We start from the raw sequence: 22377 nt of genomic DNA, 5'->3' as shown, positions 1-22377 counted from the left end.
GGAAAGATGTGTCTACTATCCCGTGGAATAGTCCACAAGGATGGGACAACAATGAGAACCATTACAACACATTCTCAACAAGATAAGCACTAAAATAACCAAAATAGTTCAACTATCTTAGTACATGTGAAAGCAAACATGAAATACAAACGTCCACATAATAGTCTTACAAACATTCATAAGTAATGCACGAAGAACATGTTGGCCTTGAAAGGCTTGTGTTATTAAGAAAAAGTTCCAAGACACATGTTTACATTGTACATCACTAGCCCCAGTAGTGGGACATTGGAGCCACTCCTTGCTCCTCAAATAACTAGCTGATCTCTCTAATGCCTTGCAGGAGGAGCCAAGGTGAAAAGTGCTTTGCTCATATAATGAGGGGTTATATATAACCAAGGGTTGATGCTTCCCCTTTGTGACTCTTTCACTGCCCTCATGGATGTTCAACTTCCTATGACTTTTCAACTTACATGACTCTCCATATTCATGTGTGTCCTTTGGACTTCCACTTTACAATACATTCGAATATAATGTACATGGTCCACATTAATGATGTCGCATGTGACAACTCATGACAAGACATGGCATGGAAATGTTGATGTAAAGTTGCTTGGATGTTGTGGTAGTGTCAGGATACTATTGTTGCTGTGAGTGATGTCTTCTTAAGAATACTCTTGTCTTCCACCTCCTCGTGGCTTGGTGAGAGGAATCTTCAATGAACTCAAGTCTTGGGTTGTGGTTGCGAGTTGGTGTCCCTTTGCTTGCTCTTGGTAGGTCCACTCATCCGTTCAGCTACAAATGAGTCTTTAGGCATGCTTCCCTCCTTCTTCTTCATCATCATCTCGCCATGACTTAATAGTGTACCAGTTTCTGCAATTCACTCATGACGAGACGACATCAATCCAAAAACTCCCTACTCCAATATGGTGCATTATTATCCATGAACTGAGCTTAGGACAAGTCATGGGCTCAAAGGCAGGGCTCAGTAACTACGCATTGCGTAGTTTCAGGTGGTAGGAAGAGAGCTTGGCCACTGAGACTGCGCAAAGCACAACTCAGGCTTGACTGTGGAACTTTTGAGTATAGTCCTCACTAGGGAGAAAGTTTGCACAGTGGCCACTGGGAGTGAGGATTGCACAATTTAAGCAAGTAGTGGCTGATGCAGGATGAAGCCATGGGGAAACAAATCTACATAGTTTCCAGAGGCAAGGAGGACTGGTCAGCAGAGAGGCCTGGAGGACAAATTTGTGCAGTTCTTGAGGACAATGAGCTCCGACTAAGGGAAGGTCACTAGAGGACACATCTGCGCAGTTATGGAGGCCAAGGGAGGCAGGATTATATATGCATTGTGGGGTTCCAGCAGGCAAGGGAAAATCTTGAGGACTAAAAGTGCGAAGTGCACAGTTCAAGGCAGGCTGGGAGGCACAACTGTGCAATTATGGGGTCAAGGAAGGTTGTTGGACTCAGGGATTGCGCAGAGCAACAACCCTGAAGGATAGTGACTGTGCACTGCACAGTTCCAATTAGCAAGGTCACATCAATGAGGGATGAGACTACACAATGTGCAGCTTAGACAAGGCCCAATGAAGCTAAGTTGCTCGGTCGGGAATATTTTTCTGAAAATCGCTAAGTGTGGGAGGGAGATGGACTCGTGATGAACTTGAAATATGGGGTCAAGGAAGGTTGTTGGACTCAGGAATTGTGCAGAGCAACAACCCTAAAGGATAGTGACTGTGCACTGCAAAGTTCCAATTAGCAAGGTCACATCAATGAGGGATGAGACTACACAATGTGCAGCTTAGACAAGGCCCAATGAAGCTATGTTGCCCGGTCATGAATATTTTCTGAAAATCGCTAAGTGCGGGAGGGAGATGGACTCGTGATGAACTTGAAATGTGATCACACACTTAACATACTTCGACGACATCACAACACATACCATTGGAACAACAAACAAAGCATTACCGTCCAAGTGATTGTCTCAAGACAAGAAGCGACAAGTGCGGCACTTATGATAGACTTTAGGACGACCGTAATGACACTTGTGCGACAATGTTCAAGACTTTGTGTATGAGTGCTACAGATGTTTACCTAGTTAGGACAACTCATATACAAAGAGGTCAACCTTCGAAACCACTATAGAAGGCTCGCAAACATGTCATAACAGTCAAACATGCCAAGAGCTAACAGTGATCCAACAAGCAAAAGGGAGAAAAACACTTAGAGAAAACACATGGAATGACTTTCAGTGTTTGCAGCCATACATGTCATTGAAGACATAATGATATGAAAATGATAAGTTGGCATTCATACTACGTTAAGAGATGTATTTCAACTTTATGAGATGTGCTTTGTTTTTCATACCTACCCTCCAAAGGGTTGTGAATCAGATGGAGTCTTCATGCGGTCCTGATCTTCTATCATACCCTCGGTTCCTTGGTCTTCTTATCCGATAATTATCTTTACTCCTCAGCTCCTTGAGTGTCATCCAACATGTCCTCCTTCTTCATCTCCTTCTTAATCATCTTTCCATAGCCTGGTAGAATTCTTGTATCTGTAATCCACTCGTGACAAGACGACATCAGTCTGATAAACCCCTAATCTAAGATGCTGCATGATAATCCATTGACTGAGCTGAAACTTGTATTGGGTCAAGGGGGAAGGCTCGGTGACTGGGTTGAATTGAGGGATAAGACTGCACAATGCCCATTGAGGGAAAAGTTTATGCAGTGCCCATTGAGGGACAAAATTACACAGTTCAAGCAGGTAGTGGTTGTTGCGGGATGAGGCCCTAGAGGACAAATCTGTGCAATTTTCATAGGTAAGGGGGACTAAGTAGCAGAGAGGCCTAAAGGACAAACCTACCCAGTTCTTGAGGGCAGTGATATCCGGTTAAGGGAAGGTCACTGGAGGTAGCCTCTGCACAATTTTGGATGCCAACAGACACTGGGCTTTCTACGCATTACGCAGTTCTAGCAGGAAAAGAAAAATCTTGAGGGTTGCAGATTCGAAATGCGCAGTTTAGGAAGGTTGGACGAGGCTAGGTTGCTAGGAATCCTCCTGAATTTGGCTAAGTGTGGGATCAGTGAAACCGATGTGAACAGTGACCACACACTTGGTCACTTAGTGATACAACATAGATCATCAAGAACATATGAAAACACACTTCGCTTAATGCAACAACCTTTGTGGTAGCTTACGATAAGTGTAGCTCCGATGATACACTTTATGAGGATAATGATGACACTTGTGTAATAGTGCTTGAAACTTTTGAAATGAGTGTGAAACATGTCTATATGATGGGACAACTCATTTTCACAAACATTGCCCCTTGAAGCAAACCAAAACTTCCCTTTGCATGACAAGCGATAAATCCCATGACTGAAGATGACACTTGATATATAAAGATAAAAGCGTGAACGACTCTTGATATCAAAGAAGGGAGCTTGAAATCATCAGCTTACCAATAAGTGACTAAGGAACTACTGATAACAGGATCCACAGTAGGCTCCAAAATTTGAATGTAGGCCAAAAATTTGGAGGGTGTTGAGGGCGTTATAGGCCCCATCAATGTCGTTTGTAATCATAAAGACAACCTCTTAGTAATAAATACGTGCAGACATAGTGAAATGGTTATGGGTGTAATAAGAAAATGAACTTAACACAAACAACACACATATGATTATAATATCATGCACTACATGCTTACGCTATTAACGCCTTAAAGGAGAATAGATGTTACCTTGAAAACACCCCCCATTTATAACCTACATACCAAAGAAGAATATGCTTACAATCAAATTGTGATTTATTTCAAGTGACACACTTCCAAACTGTCAAATTCATGAGCACATCTTAAGCACCAAAACTAAAGAAGCCTTGAAAAATGAAGATTGAATTATGTATCATATGATAAAAATGCACATCCATTGTGTGCAACCAATATAGTAAAGGATAACAAGGGGTGGTAGGTGTAAGAGAGGGGGGGAGTTCTATATGGCCCCAAAGGTCAAATAGAACTAACTTATTCCTAGAGTCTATACACAATATCTAATAATTAAATGAAGATGTATGCACTCCTACAATGAATTAACCTAGCCAAGAAATCTTTAATCCATGAACTTATTATCGTGGGTGACTCCAACAATATAATTAGACATCTCAACCTCTGTACTACTCCTTCAGATTTAAAATTAACTTCCATTTGTAAGAGAATTGTCCCAAGACTATCCTCTATTTCATAAACTCAAGCTAAGGATATATTAATGGAGCTAAACTCATTGGTAGATCCATTGGCTAACCAAGATTTCTTAAGTGTTCTATGATTATTGAAGGCCAATGGAACCATGCAAGTGCTCCCCATTCCATACCTCAAGTATGAAGATAAGTGGAGGTTGTGTCATTGTGACAACGAGGTTAAAAAGCATTACTTGGAGCATGAGATGGGTGCATGGGACAAGGTTTTGGTATCACACATTCATAAGATGAAAGTAGGGTATACTTCCCATCTGTGAGCATATTTTATGTGGTTGAGCAAGGGTAGGGTTCGAGTAAACATGGAGGAATCTCAAGCATGGGAGGAAAATAATAGGCGAATGAAAGTGAGTCATAATCATGAAATCACTCATACCTCTTATCTTTACAAGTCCCAAATCCAAGGTTGAAGCTTTGACTGAATTGATGTGGGTGATTAAGGTGGTTCAGACTCAGACAAATCACACACAGAGTCCTTCTAATATCTTGGTGCTAGCCACTCCATTCATGGTAACAAGAGTACCAAAGGAAGCTTGCAAGCCCAAATTTGTAGTCTCGATCAACATATTAAGGAGTAGCACCGACCATTGTGTCGAGAAATGGAAGTTAACATGGAGGATGTTGAAATTCATAACCCATGTCTAATGTAATGAAGGCTAATGTGCCAATCAAGCTCACCTCTCTCATCTAGTGTGTGGACTGGTTCACTGCCCAATTCATGATGATGATGGAGATTTTGACATATCTGAGGTATCAACTCTAAAGGAAAAGTGATGCAATAGATGGCTCGAGCTAGCAATTGGAAAATGTATAAACCACTTAGTTGGGAGGAGCTCACACCACTCTAGCTCCAACATCCTTAGTTAGTTTTACATGGTCTCCCCTAATCGAACCACCCGATCTAAACTTAGTAGTTTCCATGGACAATAGTTATATTGGGTGATTAAAATGGTGTTCAATCTCTGTAAAATTTGATTATGCTAGCTAAGTGTTGTAAAATGTTTGATATTTACTATAGAAAGCATACTTATAGACATCCTTGGTTGTATGTGACAAGATTTTGGTCCAGGAGATCAGTAAACTTTAGATTTCCTATGGAAAACCGTAGAAAATCCTACAACTTAGGAATTTGGATGTAATTTTGTTGTGTGTTTCCAATAGAATATGCTAATATAATTTTACCTATTGCTATTAAAAGAAAAATACAACATTGGATTACAAACACATATTTATGGAGCCCACTTTACAAGAATACTAGGAGACTAAGATTACTCTAGGCCCAATTCCATCCACATACTCTTGATAATTGATAACCTTAGTATGTTAAGAGAAATTTAAGAGGGACAATTTTTTATTGTCTTTTTGAACAAATGATAGATTTTTTTTCCTTATGAAAAAATATATGCATGCAATATGTTGCTCATATATATAAAAGGGCATGTTGCAATGTTGAGATGGATTTTCCATAAGTAAAGCTTACCAAAACTACAAATAGAAGATGTAATAAAGTTCAAAAAATCTAGTAGATTTGTATGTGGGGAACACAAATTACTAAATTCATAAATAGAAAAAAGGGGAAAATGTAAAGGATATGGAGTGATAACCTGAAAATGTAAAAATTACAAATAAAAGTAGAAAGTTATTTTCTATTGAGGTTGTTTGATAATCACCCTATTATGATGACTGAAATTTCTACCTATATTGAAACACTATTACCAAAATTTATATTTTGTGCTTGAGTGTGATCAATATCTAATTTATCCATTTAAAGAGAAAGGAGAAGAACTTGTAACACAACACAACATCTATTACATGCCATAATTGTGATAAGGGACAAGGGACACCACAAGAATGAAGTGCCATGTTATAATCTGGACGAGAAGGACAACTATCAGTCTTTTCAAGTTCCTATTGGCAATGTTCCACCACAGACTCTATTTAGGAAGCTCAAACAATCATTATTGTGTAAACATAATTAGTGATGATCAAAGGTGGCTATGAATTGGGAAAAGGGAGAGGGGTGACATTATTATTTGACATTCTTGTTGCCACATTGAATAGCCAAAATCACTTGACCATTCCATTCATTGATCCATCATGTTTGTTTCAACATCCTTGACACACCACTCCTTCTACTAATATTCTTAGTTTTTTTTATCAACAACTTGGTGGAACAAAGGAAGAGACATCCAAAGAGGCAACATTCTTACTAAAATGATACATCCATTTGTTAAAGAGAGTTAATGTTCTCATGGACAAAGTAAACATCTTACATACACACTTATCTAGAGGAATTTTTACTACTGGGAAGAGTAGCTAAAACAATAAATGTTATAGATCCATCTTAATATCAAATTTATGAAATGTTAAAAAGGGTATAAAACTAAGTGTTGGGAGTTGGGAGCAACAAATAAAAGGTCACCATTAGTTGTTCTATATCTAAGCACTAGTTTTCAAGACACTTTTCATTATTTTGCTAATTCATCTAGTGCACTCCTAAATGGATCATAAGGAGAAGGTTAAAAATCCTTTGGGAGTGAAACATGAGTAAAGAGTCGTCTTTGACACATCAACTACATTTAAAATGAGCAAGAGAATTTATAGTCAAAGAGGCAAACATATTTAATCCCACGCTAGACCATGCAATCCCATTTATATCACCTCTTTTTAAAGTGTAACAAAATTAAATATGCACAGTTTGAGATCCAGATACTCTTTGAGGGGCTAAACACCAAGATAATGTAAGGTTGATCCAATGATTTTCTTTAACCATACAAGAGGCCAAAAATACTAGAACAACGACAATCAAAACAAACATGGGGAATTGCAAGGACATAAGGGGGCATTCACAATGCTCATAACTCGAGGTTGAATAGACCCAAATTAAGTTCAACAATAAATGTTATAGATCCATCTTAATATCAAATTTATGAAATGTTAAAAAGGGTATAAAACTAAGTGTTGGGAGCAACAAATAAAAGGTCACCATTAGTTGTTCTATATCTAAGCACTAGTTTTCAAGACACTTTTCATTATTTTGCTAATTCATCTAGTGCACTCCTATATGGATCATAAGGAGAAGGTTAAAAATCCTTTGGGAGTGAAACATGAGTAAAGAGTCATCTTTGACACATCAATTACATTTAAAATGAGCAAGAGAATTTATAGTCAAAGAGGAAAACATATTTAATCCCACGCTAGACCATGCAATCCCATTTATATCACCTCTATTTAAAGTGTAACAAAATTAAATATGCACAGTTTGAGATCCAGATACTCTTTAAGGGGCTAAACACCAAGATAACGTAAGGTTGATCCAATGATTTTCTTTAACCATACAAAAGGCCAAAAATACTAGAACAACGACAATCAAAACAAACATGGGGCATTGCAAGGACATAAGGGGACATTCACAATGCTCATAACTTGAGGTTGAATAGACCCAAATTAAGTTCAACTCCTCCAAAATGGTCCATGCATGTACAAAAGTAGAGCATGTGTGTACATGCATTATTGCTTTTCCAAAGAAAACCTCATAGATCCTTCCCTCTTTCCTATAATATTTGGATGGTGAGTGGCTTAACTATCAATTGTAACAATGATTAGTAACATTGAGGAACTTGATCAAATTTAAATTTATGACACATGGACTCCCCTTTTAGCAACTCTCCTTGTGTAGTTGGTTCAATTGATTGAGCTACTTGTTAAGGCTACACATATCAGGTTTTGTCAATGCTTAGGCTCAAATAAATGGTGTGACAAAGTTCAAGAATTTTTGTTACAATGTTAAATCAAATTCTTTAGATAAAGGCTTAAAGAGAATGTTAGTCTTGTCCCAAAGTTTAGGCCCTTCTTCCATGACACTTTTTTTACGATCAAGAATATGGAAGGCCATACAAAAAAAACCCCTAAAGTAAAAGCTCACCATGTCCCTTGTTCATTTTTCCTCTATATAAACAAGAGGGCCATGTTACTTATGGAAAGGTCATTAGACTTGTAAAAATGCCAAGGATTTCAATTTCCCATAATGAACTTTTCCTTGAAAGGAAATTGCTTCACTTGGGGATGTAGATGTTCCAAATGTGACTACTTCTCGAATGAGCATGACTTTAAGGGGAAATCACTCTTGAAGGGAGGAATTCCCAAAAGGGCAAGTTGGGCTTTAAATAAATAATGAACCATCCATAGACATGTGGGTTGAAGTGGTTAATTCCATTATAGTTGTTGAATTTTTATGTTGAAAGTAGGGAAAAGGGTTTACTTGGGCTTTTATCAGAACAAAATCATTGCCATAAACTTTTGATTATTATCCACTTGGACCAATTTGGCATGATATGCATGTTTAAACCATCCGATAATGGAGGGAAACCAATTCCAAGATATAAAACACATTCCTTGAGACAGAATGGCTCTACATCCCCTATGGTTTGAACTTAGGCCATTTGCATGGTCAAACCTTCTCCCAACCATTAATCCACAACCCAATGGAGCCATGTGCACATAAGGGAGTGACAATGGTTTGTGAATTAGGAGCCTCGAAACTAGCAAAATCCATGTTTGCATAAACCATCCCACAAGCCTAAACAAATTTGTCATTGTTGAACCCTAAACTTATAACACATATTGTCATAAAAACTTACAACACCCTTCCAAAAAAATGAGCACCACACCTACGTGGAAATTGGTCCATGTGTAACAAATGTCAACCCATGGACCCTAACCTTTGTTTAGCTTAAAGTTCTATTGGTTCATAATTCAAGAACAATGTTTAACCAATCAAATCATATAGTTTATGATGGCAATCGACATACACTTTATAACCCAATATCGATGAGATTTGCCAAACATGTAAAACTTATAAATTAAAATGAAAAAAATGAAAATCCATATTACTAAGAAAGTTATACTTAAAAAGAAGTTGAGGCTATTTTATTTTAAACAAGTATATTTGCATTAAAATGTATGAGAACTTAACAAAATGACACTATAGTACAAAAATAAATGACGTAAACTCTAGCCCACAAAGTTACTAACACTTGTGACATGCAAAATCTAACTTATATTTGTTCTTTTTAGTTATTGATATATATAATATAAATCTCTAATGAAAATTTATGGCAATCCCTAACCTCTAATTTTTTCCCAAAATAAAAAAAAATAATCCCACACCTATTTTGATAAATAAATTAATTGTCAATTTTTTCCCCATAGGAAAGAATTGAGTTGATCAACCCCGAAGGGAATCAAGCCCCGCGGCCTACTAGCTGAGCCTAACCCCAAGGGCATCGAGGAGAATTGACCTTGTGACCTCCTGATCGGCGAGGGACTTTAACAACGGGGATTCAACTGGTTGAGCTAACCCTTGGGGCTTTTATTAATTGCCAATTATCATAATATATTCTATAGAAATTAATAACATATATTTGCTATAAACATAACATATTTTAAACATAAAAAGCGTTTACTGCTTGCTTTTATTAGGCCGATAGGCCTTTTTTTTTTGAATCAGTGCACCTCTGGTTTTCGTTTACCTTTCTTGTTTCAGTCTGACATATGTGCATATATTGTTAGGCCCACCCTTTTGCTTTCCATCTATGCACACCATTTTTAAGCTGGAGTTCTAGGAGGGTCTGACGGATCAAAGCATGTTTAGAAGACGAAATTGTTATGCATTTATGTTTCGTGTTAATGCTATGTTGAATTTCAAAGAATTATCATATAAATCCTCTCAGGCTCAATCGTCTTGTTTCCGCCTCCTCCACCTCCCTTTATGTTCAATAGGAGTGGAGCAATGAGAGTATATTCTGGCGAATTATGCGAGGAAGACGTGTTGTCACAAAAATTTCTATGTCCACCGCCAGGCTCTGGAAGCAAAGATGTCTCACCCAAATTTTAGATGTTGAGAGAAAAAGGACAACCAAATCTTTGATATACAATGTGAGCTTTGTGACATGGTCGTCAAATTAGCTGATTTACAAGATCAACTATCATCCATTACAGAGGAAAAAAGGTTCCTTGAAGATAAAAACACTGAAATAGAGAGAAAGAAATTGGCTAATGACGAAGAACAAATGCATCTTAAGGGAAGAATCGGGGAATTGGAAAGAGCTTTGGATCTTGTCAACAAGGATATTGAATCGTCCAGGGCCATGGCAGTGGAGAAAGATTGTCAGCTAAATGATTTACAATACCAACTTTCACACCTTGGCGATGCAAAAAGGTGCCTCCATGATGAAAGCAACTCTTTAAGGACTGAATTGAACAATTGTACAATGGCTTCAGAGAAAATTCTCCAACATTCAGACAAGACAAGGGAATTGGAGAGTGCTTTAGAATATGTCAACAAGGATCTTGATTCCAGAGATATGCAGTTCCAACAGTTGGTGGCAGAACGTCAGCATTTGCTTGAACGTGTGCATGAAAATGGAAAATCAGACAGTGTGGATGATAATGGAATTATTGACAGTGGGCATGGAAAGGAGAACACTAACAGATTCCATGAAAATGGAGAACCAAAAGGTGTGTACGCGAATGGAAAGCCAAACAATGTTGTTGAAAAGCAACTGCCAAAGCAGCGACGAGGAAAGGGAAAATCCAGAAGGTGAAAAAAACAATTTTGTTGAACAAAATATTTTCCGTATAACCAACTTTGAGGAAATTCGGTACCTTGACAAATTTATGTATCAAGTAACATTTATGTTTTTTTGAAAGGTTGTTATTTCTGAATTTACAGTTTTAGGTTGTTGTCGAACTATGTTCATATAGATCAAAATCAATGGTTGTTTGAGTAAATTTGTTGTTACAATTACCACAAAGCCACCCCACTAGTGGTAAAACTAGGTTGTTTTCCAAATATATATCAATTATATTCCATGTGTTTTTATTTACTTTACAACTATGAGACTTGTGTTTCTTAAGTGTATCCTTACTGTTTTGGATTGCTCCTGTGTTATGAATACATGTGGAATAAATATGCTGATATGAATTGGGTGCAGTTATTTTCGATTGGTGAAATCAAAATCTAGATGTCTGAATGGAATGATAAATTATCATGATAAGAATTTCAGTTTCATTTCGTACTGACATTAGGTTAATGAGAATATATTTGACCAGCACACAATTGCGAAGATATCCATGTATAATTAGTATGAAAACCCATCTAAAAAGAACTCAATTTAACATATGCTTTAGTTTGGCTTGAATTGATTTATAGTTCAGGTTTTAATGTGCATGTGGGAAGTTGCTTGTTTCATATTTCTTTTAGTTTTTTAAGTTGATATCTCATCAAATTTGTTTGTTCACTAAGCTTATTCCATTTTTATTTGAGATCGTATTGATATGCATCAATCAAACATAGTTTAGTTTTTTTAATCAATGAAATATTGACTTTTTGGTAAGCATTTTCCATATACATTTTTGGTATCATTTGGTGATCCTAGATTTTTGGTAAGCATTTTCCATGTAAATTTTTGGTATTATTGGTGATCCTACAAGTTTTTGCTTAGTATTTAAGTCTATATGTTTTTTTTAAATGTATTATATTTTTTGGATGGTTAGTTTCATGTGTAAATTAGTTAAATATTTTCTATTTGATATTATTTGATGATCCAATGAGCTATCAACATTCAAAATTTACAATGTAAGATTCAATTTTAGCATATGAACATGAGTAAATGTTTCCTTTTGGGAATGTGTTATATTCTTTATATAGTTAGTCTCATGTGCAAATTAGGTGATTGAAAGTTATATGTAAGAATGTATTGGTGATTATAAAAAAAATAGGATTTCCAACATATATAAATCTTAGATTAGATATAATAAATAATTCAACAGGGACCCTTTGTTTGCTCAGTTTCTGTGTCCAGTCCCAATCCAAAGGGCAGTATTGACAGTAGAATCATCAATACATGTGCGACAGTTCAAACCACAAGACTAGTTCCTAATATTTGATTCAGATGGCTTGTGGGAAAATAGCTAGTTTGAAGATGGAGATATTATCTGCTTTCAGAGGGCTCTCGCAATAGATGAGGAGGTTTTCCTGGTGCCTATCGAGCCTCTTATTGAATAGCCATCTGATGAGTTGATGTACGCACTCAAACTTTGAGGTGGGTCGATGCTACGGGGAGGCAAATAACCGAACGTTCGATCATGATAAAGACAAATAAATTGCAGTAGGCGTGAACACTTTGGAAAGAACAAAATTAAGTATTACATCTCCAACTGTAGTCTTTGAGGACACATATTTCATCTTAGGATAAAGATCTTTTTATAACATTGTTACTGGGGTTTATATAGCATGAAAAATAAGGTCCAATAAAGTTACTAGTGCTATGGGAAGAAAAATTGCAATTTATATTACATTGTCACTCATATTCAATAAACTTTCAACCCCCATTGGATTGGTATAGAAGGTGATTGTCATAAAAGAAAAATACAATTTTGTCACAAAAAAATTAACCAGGCATATGGCATATATTTTGAGTAGCACTTTTGGTGCTGGTGTTTAAATTAAATGATCTTAAATTGAAAAGTGAAATTTTAAGCATTGAAGCTCTTGATGATAGAACACTTTGGTTATGTATGATGAACGTGCTGGTAGAATCACAGGTTTCTGTAAATACTTGGTGAAAGAACAAGGAATATAGTATGAGAGTTTATATTTTTGGCAAGTCTGAGAATAATCGATGATTCACATTGTTTCGTACTTAAATTAACAAAATTTCGAGAGGTCAATGAAATCAGAGTTTAATTAATGAAGAGCCCCCGAAAGACAGTTTAAATATATTATTTTAATTTCAAATTGGTCAATACTTCTCATTTTTTTTCTTTGCTTAACCTATTACTTTATAACATTGTCATAACCAATTGAACTACTCCCCTAGATTCCATTACCTTTATTTTCATAACTATATTCTACATCATTTTTTTTAAACTTTTATGAATATGCAAATGATATTCATTATTATAATTTACAATTTTTTGTTGTTGTAATTATCCAACCACCAAAATAATATATTATCAACCCCATAAAAATATATTTTATTAATAATTTTAATACTATCTACTTATTAAACACAACATTTTTGCACAATCTTTCATGTCAACCCTCTCTCAACCATTTTTTAATTCTAAACAACATGCACACTAACCCAACAAATCTCAACCATTTTTCAATTCTAAACAACATGCACACTAACCCAACAAACTCAAGCTACACTAATTATTTTACACCAATGTTTCTATCCTAAATTTAAGAAAAAAAATATTTACTCACGCTATAATATAAAAATAATAATTCTATTATATGACTTTATAATCTGATCATTTTAATTGAGTTTAAATAGTAGTTTTTAACCAGCATTATTCTTTATTTTTAATATTAAATTAATAATTTTAATTTAAACTCTAAAACTAATACCTATATACAATTTATTATATACCATAAAGATCCATATAATTTAAAATATATATAAATATATATGAAATACATATTTATAAATAAATTTCTAATACAATTTTTCCTATTTATAAATTAAAATATATCATATATAAAATACATATTTACAAATAACTACATATTTACAAATAACTGTCCCATACAATTTTTCTAATTTAAAAAACCTATCGAGCTCTATTTTCACTTTTGGGGCAATTGCTAGTCTCCCAATTATTATTCCTGCTTCTGCTTCCGAGGGATTTATCATCGACATTGTTCTCTTCTTCGATTCTTCTTCAATTCAGGTTGCCGTGAATTCTTGTAACAAAAATCGGATTTTGAAGTTCATCTGGCAGGCGGAACTGCATATAAATTCAGAGCCGATGAAGAGTTCTGCGTTTAATGCAGAGGCAAGACGGATTCTATAGCTTGCGGCAGTTGGTGGAGGTGGTTTCTCGCCAGCAATCTACAGGGGAGTTTCTTTACGGTCATCGCCAGGTTAGTTTTAAGATTAAGTGTTTATATGTTTTTCTGTGCATGTCCCACTTGGAATTTGAAGTCTTACACAAGCAATATTTGGGGTCACTGCGTCACCCTTAACGGGATTTGAACTCTGACCAACTCAACCTGTGAAAGGGCTTCTTATATGCAATGGACTCTTTACGAGATTTGAACGCTTGCCCATTTATTGAAAACAGGCTTTGTTGGGATGGGCAGTGTTTTGGAGCCTTGGGCGCCCTCTGAAAACGTGGTACATATCAGATTTTGATTCTTTCTACCCACCCATTCACGTGGTGAAATACCTTGTTCTTTTGCGTACTTTAAACATGCCATGTTTGAATTTCAAGCAAACTCCTCTGTATCAAACCTCCTAATTGCCAATTCCAGCAGTCGAATGCTAGGCCTTCGGAACCCATCAAGTCTATTGCCATACATATATAGGGCATCGTAGGCGATAAGTTTTGAAGTTGAAGTATGTTTGAACTTTAAACTGCCCCAGGCTTAAATTCTCTCCAGTTTTGATGTCCTCCTACGTCCCTGGATCTGAAATGTCATGAACATAGTTGATTTTAGCGTACTTGAATCCTCCATTAAAATTGACACTGTGTTTATGACACCAAATTTATCATTCAATGGTTGGCTTTTGGAGCGTTTTAAATGTTTCAAACCAAATAGGAAAAATTCCATTTTCTATATTTCAGACTTCATATTTTGCTGTCAGGTGAGGAATAAAATGACCCGGATATAAAACGACATTGTATTTTAACCCAAAAAACAATCCAAATGAAATGATATTACATGGAAATAAATGAAATAAAGCGTGAGCGGTTTTTTCATCGACTGCGATTAGAAATTGCGCTTGGTTCAGTCTCAATTTTGGTCTTACGCTGGAAAACTCCACCTCCCAGTCTGTGGGGATCGACCTGCATCTCTTCCAGGATCAATTTCGCAGTTTCCTTCTCCTGAGATTTGCGCCGCTAAACTTGTGCTGTATTCTGGCGAGTAAGACCGTTTACGGTATTTTGCTCCATCTGCAACCATTTTATTTTCAGCTTATTATTAAAATATACACATCTCAAATATTCAATCCAATTTGCTAGAAATTCAACCACGCTCAACTATCTCAGCACCATCTCTTCTAATAATCGTTGTATGAAAACCTAGCTCTGAATGGATGGATGAATTAACATATTATAATTTCCACGAAAATCCACCGGTCCGATAGACCTGAAAGATTTATTGCGTATGGTGTTATATTTTCCATTTTTTCTCTATTATCTGTTTCAAAATTCCCGGTAAAGATTGCTGATAGGTATCGATGGTTTTAAGGGTTTTCGACTTTCACAGTATCCACAATTTTGAATTTGGTTTAGTTATGACCTAATTTAAAATCTGAAACTGTTCGCCATATTTAATCTTCCAGAGAAATCAAGTACCAAGGATATGATTCATCAGTTCTACAGGCGTAATATATGTACGTCATGAACCGTGAAAAAATAATATATAGCCAGCTAACAGTGCCTTGGTTCCATAGCGAGGTTGAGGTTGACGTAGTATGAAGCCATCTAACAGGGCTTCATTGTCACTGCGGTTTGCCTTCTGAATGACACCTATCAAAAAGAATGATGGGGCCATATGCAAGTGCGAGGTGATTTTGGCAGAATAGTACCCCTCAGACCTGGCAACCAGGCCAAACAGAGTCATTGTTATGCAGTGCAGCCCTTGTCCTCCAGACATGTTTTTAGAAGCAATCAGAAATATTCCTCTCCATTAAATATTTTCATACTTCCATCCAAGACTCCCATGACAGAATGACATTGTAGTCAATAGAGTTTTAAGGTTATGGAGGGTCCCCATATTGGACATGGCATCTACATGTGTTGCTGGTGATTGGATATGATTAGAAGGTTTCTGCAGGCAACGTGACTTTGACATGATTAGATGAAAATGTTACATAGAGCTGTCAACAATCTAAACTTATTCAATTCTCCCTTTTATCTATAGATATTTGCATCTGAAAGTATGAAAAGTTGCCGACAAATGTATGATAAAGTGTACTTGGTGTATTGATTGAAGTCTTCACTGGGATTGGCTTAGTTCCCTTTTCTCTTTAATTTGGTTCGGAGCATGATTAGATGAAAATGTTACATAGAGCTGTCAACAATGTAAACTTATTCAATTTTCCCTTTTATCTATAGATATTTGCATCTGAAACTATGAAAACTTGCCGACAATCTAATGATAAAGTGTACTTTGTGTATTGATTGAAGTCCTTTACTGTGGTTGGTTTAGTTTCCTTTTCTCTTTAAATTTGGTTCGTGGTCATGCAATGGAATACGAAAATTACATTAAAGCAGACAAATCAAAAAAATCGATTTCACATTATTTGCTGTTATACTCATCTAACCATAATCTACATTCAATTATAGCAAGGTCACACAAATTGTGGGTGTATATTGGATTTACCAGAAGCATCACGTGCAGGTGCAGAAACCAATCTGAATTTAGGTTCCACGGGAGCAGTAATATAAATCTTTAGATAATTGGAAGATATGTATTCAAAATTAGGAAAATTTTCGGGTTCTGGTGCAGCAGCCATCATGAATTTAGATTCTACTTTAGAAAATAAATAAATAATATACACACAAAAACATAGAAAAATTCAGGAATTTAGGAACAATTGATTCACGTTCCTTTGAACTTATGATGAATCATGAGGGACAGTATTATATTCAGTGAACACAAATGTCATCTCCACATTCATGTTTCTTTGTTGAATGTTGTATTGCACCACTATCAAATGTCAAGTATATTAAGTACCTATCCAATTTGCAAGCAGGATATGAGCACAAATGGGATCAATGATTATCAAACTGAAGTGAACACGTGTAGAGGCTATATGCCACAGATATGTCTTTTTATTGTTTGATACTAAGACCATGTGTGTTTAAACTCTTCCATTCATTGCACATTTCTAGAAATGTCTCCAAATAATTTAGAGTTCAATCTGTGGATGTTTGAAAGTCTGCGTTATCCTTTATCCGGCCCAGGTGACTGCTGCTCTCTGTTCTGAACTTGGCAAAGAGTTTGCTCTTGTTGCTTGAAATAGGCTCTTGCGATGATTTGGATTTGCTCCTCTGGTATAGCTCCTGGATCTTTGTTTTTCCATTCTTCAGCTAGGGCTTGTACATCAATGTCTTGCAGCCCCAGTTCCTCTAGGTCTCCTGGATCGTAGCATTCTAGTGTATCTTCTTCCATTTTCTCATCTTCTTGGTTGTCCTTGCTGGTCAATATTTCCTTTGTGTTTTCTATCTGCTGGGGTACAGTTGAGTTGCCTGCTCATTTTGTGCCATCTCCGGCTTCATCTCTCCGCTTGTTATTTCATCATTTGTTAGTTGTTGAAGGCCTGTGTACCTATTTTTGTTATTATCAATAGTCGAGGTGGAGTCCCCAGAGCCTTTGTTGGCGATTTTCATTCTATTACTTATTCGGGCAAATCCATCTTCACTTGGAGTTTGATTTCCTTGAGCCGCTTGCAGGACTTGGTTGGCAGGACAATCCCTGGATAGATGACCATGTTCATGACATTTGTGGCATCTGAATGGGATTTGCTCGTGATCTATTGGCTTCTCCCAGCTTTCATCTTCATTTCTCAGCTAGATGTTGGCTGGAAGGGGTTTGGAACTTTGGATAAATCTAGATAAGCACAGAGGCGTGCATAAGAAGTGTAATGACCCTGTTCAGTGCTTAGTGATGTTTGTGATCATGACAAAGTTCTCGATGGGTATTACCAATACTCTCTAGGATTTCTGGATCCCAATAATCTTGGGGAAGGGAATAAAGCTATGTTGCACGAAACTTATAGGACCCCGACGTTTTGGGCCGTACCTATACTCAAAACTCCAAAACTCTGCCGAAACTCGACCATCATGTAATCATCTATGAGAGTTAGTATAGATTTGATCTTCCTTCTAAAGTGTCATCTATTGGTGAATAGTGTGTTATTCACTTGTTTATAATATATATATATATAGATATATATATATATATATATGACGTTTCAGTCGGCATTTTGGCTGACGTTTCCATTTTTGGGAGGTGACGTTTCTAAACGTACCTGTTTCGGAAATTTCGAAACATTTCGGCGTTTCTTGCAACTTAGGAATAAAGGCGAATCCATATAGGAGTTGAAGAGAAATCTTCTTTGTCTGGATTGAATCTTGGAACCCAAGGCTTCATGAAGAGGCCAACATAATTTATGAAATAAGGCCCCCCCTTGGAAGCTTCTCTCTTTGTCTTCAATGTTTTTGAATATGGTTGTGAAAAAACTTTTGGAGTCCAGTTTGAAATCTAGGTTTCCTTTTAGAGTCCAATTCCTCTGAATCTAGCTGAGTAGGGCTTTTTCCGAAGGCCATAGACCAACGTTGCATGAAGCGGGGACGAAACGGGGACGTTTTTTGGAAGCGGGGATGCGGAAGCGTCATTTCCCAAAAATCTACGAAGTGAAGCATCTCGGAAGCGTCTACTATATATATATATATAATTTTTTTTTTTGCATTTATATTTAAAAACACCCCAAATACCAAATTAGTTGTAGAAGACATGAAAACATGCATATTTTTACATAAATCAAGATAGATATTGTATCCATGATTCCATTGTACGTCAATGATTAATTATTCGAGCATCGATCATCTAGATTCTAGCAATTACAAACATACATCAAATTTTTAAGCATATTATAAAACATAAAACATTTAGAAAATAAATCATAAAATAATCAAACATTCAAGTAACTTATCTAGCAAGTGAGCTACTGTCAACATTAGTCATGTCCAAAATTCAAATAATAATGTTTACAAAATAGGCCACTTGGCGACGACTAAGACTCAAGTACACACTAAACTAGGAAGAGTAAGACAAAAAAGTTCAAATTCACAACAAGCCTACAAGTCTAATCTATGACAAAAGTAGTAAATTGTGAATATATCTACTAATCTCTCCTCCTTCCACCACGAACAGTACGTGGCGGTGGGCCTCCACGTGGTGGAAATGAAGAAGATGGTGGCTGTGGAAGTTGTGGCACTGAAACTGATGAAGATGAAGCCCCTGCTGTTGGTGTTGAAGCATGGAACCTCGGAACCAAGGTACTAGATGCGGGTGGCATCTCAACTTGATCATCATCATCTTGGATAAGAGCATCATCTAATTGCTCTACTCGCAACATTCCATCCTCCAAATTGGGTTCCTCTGGATTTCTGTCCCAAACCTTAAGGTCTTTATTAGTCTTTGCATCATCATAGTAATGGGACAACAATTGCAAGTTGTAGTGAACATAAACCAAGCTCTCTGCCCGGTCTAAACTCAACCTGTTCCTTTTAACACTGTGGATGAAAGAATAAGAGCTCCAACACCTCTCTGTAGAAGAAGTGTTTACCACCTGTGATAACACCCGCAATGCCAAAGTCTGTAGAAGTGGAGTAGCACCTCCATGCATGTTCCACCACTCAAGAGAACAAAAAGTCTATCGATCTCTAATTGCATGCATGCTCCCAAATGGACCAGTGCTAAGCATATAGTTGCTCAATTGTTTCCGTACCATGGCAAACTCCTCCTCATCAGGGACTAATTTATCCAATGCTCTCATATAAGCCTCTAGAACCTCTGGATCTAGGTGTGGTTTTCTCCTGGCCCACCCCCCCCCCCCCCCAAAGTGTTGGTGTTGAAATCCATGATGGATGTTAGTATTTAGGTGTCAGAACATATGCCAAAGCATGCAATGGAATGTTAAGCATATCCCATCGGTTTTCCACCTATGCACAAATATAATTGTACAAGGTGATATCTCTAGGCTCAACGATGTCTTTAATTTGCCCCAACATGCTATCCATTTGCTCATACACCTCCCCAATTATTGACCGATTTGAATCTGCAAACTTGATCATGTAATAAATTGGTTTGGTGAATTGCAAAACATATTTAATCTGTGACCAAAATAACATGTCAAGGATAGTGTCCTTGGCTACATTAACACCATCTCTATTAGTGTTAATTTCCTCCCATGATTCAGAGGTCACCACATTAGTTAAAGCTTGTCTCACCTTCACTAGCTGCCTAAAGGTGAGGTAATAACTTGCAAATCTTGTTTTTGCAAGTTTAAGGAATTGCAACTTGGAGTAAGTGCCATAAAAGTAGTTTACCCTTGTATGACCTATGATAAATTTAATGAGTTGCTTCCCTCTCTTGTAAAGCTCATTAATCCATCCACATTCTTATGCTTCACAATATCATGCATCAAAAGGTTCAATGTGTGCACCAAGCACCCAGACCAAAAGATGTGTGGGTGAATACGCTCAATAACTTTTCCTGTTGCCTTACAATTTGCTGCATTATCAATTATAACTTGAACCACACTATTAGGACCAACATCTATGATTGATTGCAATAGGAGATCTGCAATGTTTTGGGAAGTTGCACTGATGAAGGAGGAGTCATGACATGTAATAAATACTGCACCACTAGAAGAAACTCCAAGAACATTTATCAAATGTTGGTTTCTAATATTTGTCCACCCAACTGATACAATGAATACTCCACAATCCACCCACTCATTTGTAAAATGTGTCAAAGCTCTTTGAATCTTTGCTTTTTTCTCTTTCCGATAACACTGTTCTAGCTTTCTCATAGTTGGGGGTTTTGTATCCTTTTGGGGCTTCATTGATGGCCTTAACCATATCATGCCAATAGGGAGAGCGAAACACATTGAATGGTACACCGCAAGCACAAAGAAATCGAACTGTCTTTCCATCCACATCATCCCTCTAAGCAACATTAAGGAAATCCCCTATTTTTCTACCTCCAGAGCTTGCAGAAATATCATGAGGAGATGAGCTACCAAATCTAGAAGTTGCACTTGATTCAGACTGAGTTTTTCGTTTCTTGCTTTTTTATTGTGCAACCTCCTCTATTTGGATGTATTTTCTTCTTTGTTCAGTTGAAACGTTTGGGTAAATTTGTATCCCCACGACATCGTTTTTCTCATTACTGTCCATGACCCCACAAGGATGCCTCCTCACATGAGTATATGAATCCCTATATGGTTTTCCTCCATGACAACAATGAGGGCACAAAAATTTGTAGCTTCCACCACCTTTTCCCCCTTCAAGTTTGGTCACATAGTTCCACAAGGGTGTCAATGCAGCTTTCCCCTCTAGTGTTTCAGTGTTCTGTTAAGGTTCATCCCCTTCCTTTTCAAACCCTTCCTCCTCATCATACATTGGGTCACTCATATGGGGATCACTATCCCCTTGTTCTTCTTCCCTTCTATTCCTACTCCCCCTTGTCGTCATGAAAACCAAAAGTGGAATGATACATAGAAGCCAAAAGAACACCATCTTGGAATATGAATATAGGTGGTAGACAACCTGCAATTAAATGAGAAAGAAGAAAGAATGGGAAAGAGTAGGAGAGGGAGGAGAAAATACAAAAAACAATGACAAAAAAATGAGGGAGTTTGGGGTTTGCACTTACCTCTTTAGCTCTTGTAGATGGAAGCCCTTCTTTACTCCTCTAAGCTCCTTCTCCTTCACTGCACAACCAACGTTTCAAAACCCGGCAAAACACACTCTAAATAATAATATTCCCTACTCCACTACATAACTCTACTTCAATACCTGATTATGCATTTGTGACGCCATTCAATCCACAACCTACTTATACTAATATATCCCCAACATTCCATCGCCAAAATTTCTACCAACACTGGGTCACACATGGAAATCACAGCCTATGAATGCCCAACAACTTGTTGAAGGAAATGTAACTAGGTTCGGTCTTCATAAATGTACTTTTGATATTTGTATTTATTCAAGAAAAGAAATATTATTTTTATAATATATGTCAATGAGTTTCTTGTTTATTGAAATAGGTCTAGCACATGTTAAAGTGCTATAGGTGAGTCAAAGAGTCAAAAGAATTATGTTGAAGACCTTAAGGGCATGTTACACTAGGTATACTTATGTATTGGAGTCAAAGAAGACACCTCCAAGCAAAGTCAAGTCTCCTCCAAGCATGTGGCACCATCAGAAGAAGCCATTCGAAGCAAAGAAGTCTAGTCGGCCTACAGTCAACAAGTAGGCCTAAAGGAGGGACAATCCTCGATATATAGAGGCTATCCACTCCCTCAT

At 36.9% G+C, this 22377-nt stretch overlaps 1 protein-coding gene across 1 annotated transcript in view; it reads left to right on the top strand.

Moving 5' to 3' along the window:
• Positions 1–13868: 13868 nt before the first annotated feature.
• LOC149167923 (transcription initiation factor TFIID subunit 1-like) overlaps positions 13869–22377 on the top strand; it is a 229764-nt gene continuing 221255 nt past the window's right edge. The window contains exon 1 of the mRNA XM_089430634.1: positions 13869–14188. The gene's annotated coding sequence lies outside the window, so the exon portion shown is untranslated. The remainder of the gene's footprint in view (positions 14189–22377) is intronic.

Source organism: Pinus tabuliformis, chromosome 5_1 (assembly GCF_031772625.1).
Source record: "Pinus tabuliformis cultivar Carrire ecotype Pingquan chromosome 5_1, CPIR1, whole genome shotgun sequence".
Taxonomy (NCBI): domain Eukaryota; kingdom Viridiplantae; phylum Streptophyta; class Pinopsida; order Pinales; family Pinaceae; genus Pinus; species Pinus tabuliformis.
Note: the sequence above shows the minus strand (reverse complement) of the source record. Positions and strands in the feature narration are given on the sequence as shown.